This window comes from Tachyglossus aculeatus, chromosome 1 (genome assembly GCF_015852505.1).
Source record: "Tachyglossus aculeatus isolate mTacAcu1 chromosome 1, mTacAcu1.pri, whole genome shotgun sequence".
Lineage (NCBI taxonomy): Eukaryota > Metazoa > Chordata > Mammalia > Monotremata > Tachyglossidae > Tachyglossus > Tachyglossus aculeatus.
The window spans coordinates 99629876-99633090 of record NC_052066.1 but is presented as its reverse complement, the minus strand read 5'-3'; the positions used below and the strand labels follow the sequence as shown (position 1 = coordinate 99633090).

Below are 3215 nucleotides of genomic sequence, written 5' to 3'. Positions count from 1 at the left end.
AGAGGGAGAGACAGATATGTCTCTCTGTTTATCATTTGTCATTGTACTGTACTCTCCCAAGTGCTTAGTACAGGGCCCTGCACACAATAAGACCTCAATAAATACAACTGAATGAAAGTTCCCTGCCCACAATTAGTGTATGGTTGACTCGGTTCTTCAGTGAACTTTCATTTAATCATATTTTTTGAGTGCTTACTCTGTGCAGAGCACTGTACTAAGCACTTGGGAGACTACAATACAATGATAAACAGATAAGGCTTGTCTTATATTGTCGAGTCATCTCCGATCCATAGTGAGACCATGGACACATCTCTCCCAGAACACCCCACCTCCAACTGCAATCGTTCTGGTAGTAATTCCAAAGAGGTTTCTTGGTAAAAATCTGGAAGTGTTTTACCATTGCTTCTTCGCGTGAAGTAAACCTGAGTCTCTGCCCTTGGTTCTCTCCCATGCCGCTGCTGACCAGCGCAGGTGAGTTTTGATTTGACTTGTAGCAAATTGCCTTCCACTGGCTAGCCACTGCCCAAGCTAGGAATAGAATGGATATGCCTCTGCTTGACTCTCCCTCCCATAATCAAGACTGGGAGAGTACTGGAAACTCTCCAGGTGTGACCCTGAGAGGGGAGACATGAATATAAATATAAATAATTTATATTACAACTATATATATAGGGATTCATATGTCATATATTAATTTATCTATACATCTCCATCTGGATGTCTGCCCGCCACCTAAAGCTCAACATGTTGAAGACTGAACTCCTTGTTTTCCCTCCCAAACCTTGCCATTTCCCTGACTTTCCCATCTCTGTTGATGGCACTACCATCCTTCCTGTCTCACAAGCCCGCAACCTTGGTGTCATCCTCGACTCCGCTCTCTCATTCACCCCTCACATCCAAGCCATCACCAAAACCTGCCGGTCTCAGCCCCGCAACATTGCCAAGATCCGGCCTTTCCTCTCCATCCATACCGCTACCCTGCTCATTCAAGCTCTCATCCTATCCCGTCTGGACTACTGCATCAGCCTTCTCTCTGATCTCCCATCCTCATGTCTCTCTCCATTTCAATCCATACTTCATTCTGCTGCCCGGATTATCTTTGTCCAGAAACGCTCTGGGCATATCACTCCCCTCCTCAGAAATCTCCAGTGGCTACCACTCAATCTGCGCATCAGGCAGAAACTCCTCACCCTGGGCTTCAAGGCTGTCCATCACCTCGCCTCCTCCTACCTCACCTCCCTTCTCTCCTTCTACAGCATAGCCCGCACCCTCCGCTCCTCTGGCGCTAATCTCCTCACCGTACCTCGTTCTCACCTGTCCCGCCATCGACCCCCGGCTCACGTCATCCCCCGGGCGTGGAATGCCCTCCCTCTGCCCATCCGCCAAGCTAGCTCTCTTCCTCCCTTCAAGGCCCTACTGAGAGCTCACCTCCTCCAGTAGACCTTCCCAAACTGAGCCCCTTCCTTCTTCTCCCCCTCGTCCCCCTCTCCATCCCCCCCTTCTTACCTCCTTCCCTTCTCCACAGCACCTGTATATATGTATATATGTTTGTACATATTTATTACTCTATTTATTTATTTATTTATTTATTTATTTTACTTGTACATATCTGTTCTATTTATTTTATTTTGTTAGTATGTTTGGTTTTGTTCTCTGTCTTCCCCTTTTAGACTGTGAGCCCACGGTTGGGTAGGGACTGTCTCTATATGTTGCCAATTTGTACTTCCCAAGCGCTTAGTACAGTGCTCTGCACATAGTAAGCGCTCAATAAATACGATTGATGATTGATGATATAGAGAAGCAGTGTGGCTTAGTGGAAACAGCACGGGCTTGAGAGTCAGAGGTCGTGAGTTTGAATCCCGGCCCCGCCACTTGACAGCTATGTGACTTTGGGCAAGTCACTTAACTTCTCTGTGCCTCAGTTACCTCATCTGTAAAATGGGGATTAAGACTATGAGCCCCACGTGGGACAACCTAATTACCTTGTAACTACCCTAGTGCTTAGAACAGCATCTGGCACATAGTAAGCGCTTAACAAATACCATCATTATTATCATCATCATCATCATCAACACACACTTTACAGAGAGAGAGAGAGAGAGAGAGAGAGAGAGAAAGAGGGAGAGAGAGAAATGATACTCTGTGGGTGAGACCCGAGACTGTTGCCAGATTCATTTGATTTGTTTGTTCTGAGCACCAATAGAGACGAGTCCCAGTACAAGCTGGGCTTGTTTTTATATAGCAAAACACTCCTAGAACTTAATTAGGATTATCACCTATCAATGTCTTTAGCTTTAATTGTAGGTTTGGAGAATTTTACCAAAGAGAAAACACTGAAGCATGAAAAATGTTAGAGCAAACTTTGAAGAGTTTAGCCTTCAATATCAATTTAGGGGAATTCCTGGGTATCTGAGGGCTAAGAAATAGCCCCCCTGAATATTACACATTAACCATGGATATCTAGGGTTGACTTGAAATGTTATGGAACAAGGATCAAAGTGCAAAACTGATAGGAGAATGAAAAGGAATATCAATAGGTAGATTATCTCAGAAAATGAAGGAAATGGTTACAGTAATGAAAGAGAAAGGCAGCCTCATTGAGAAGGAAAAGGCAATTTATTGAAGCAAGAGTTGGATATTCTTCATCTCGGCATTCATCTGGACAGACTGATGCTAAACTTACACTTGGCAGTCATTTCTCAAGGAATATGGGGCTCTGAAGAGACAATGAAGTCAAAGCTAACTTCTGACTGACTGAGATATTGACTGATTGGTCCAAGCAGGGCCTGAGACTGTCTGAGATTTGGCAAAGTTGGTTATAGGCATTTGATAAGTGAGGATTTTAAAGAGCAATTATGATGTTTGCCTGAGGAACTAGCCTTTTAGGATGGAACTTGGGGCTGGGGGTAATTCATTCAACTCTAAAAGTGATCTTAGATGTAACACTCCAGAACTCAGTGGGACAACAGAGCATAAAGAAGAGCCTCCATAGCCCAAACTCCTTAATAATAATAATAATAGCAATGATATTGTTGTATTGAGAAGAAACAGCATGGCTTAGTGGAAAGAGCACAGGCTTGGGAGTCAGAGGACATAGGTTCTAATCCCAGATCCACCACATCAGCTATGTGACTTTGGGCAAGTTACTTAACTTTTGTGCATCAGTATCTCATCTGTAAAATGGGGATTAAGACTGTGAGCCCCACTTGGGCTGC

General features: G+C 44.3%; 1 non-coding gene across 1 annotated transcript; it reads right to left on the bottom strand.

Moving 5' to 3' along the window:
• Window positions 1-486: 486 nt before the first annotated feature.
• LOC119937424 lies at window positions 487-624 on the bottom strand. The gene has a single exon (XR_005454098.1). It is a non-coding gene; the product is annotated as a small nucleolar RNA SNORA7 (small nucleolar RNA).
• Window positions 625-3215: the final 2591 nt, after the last annotated feature.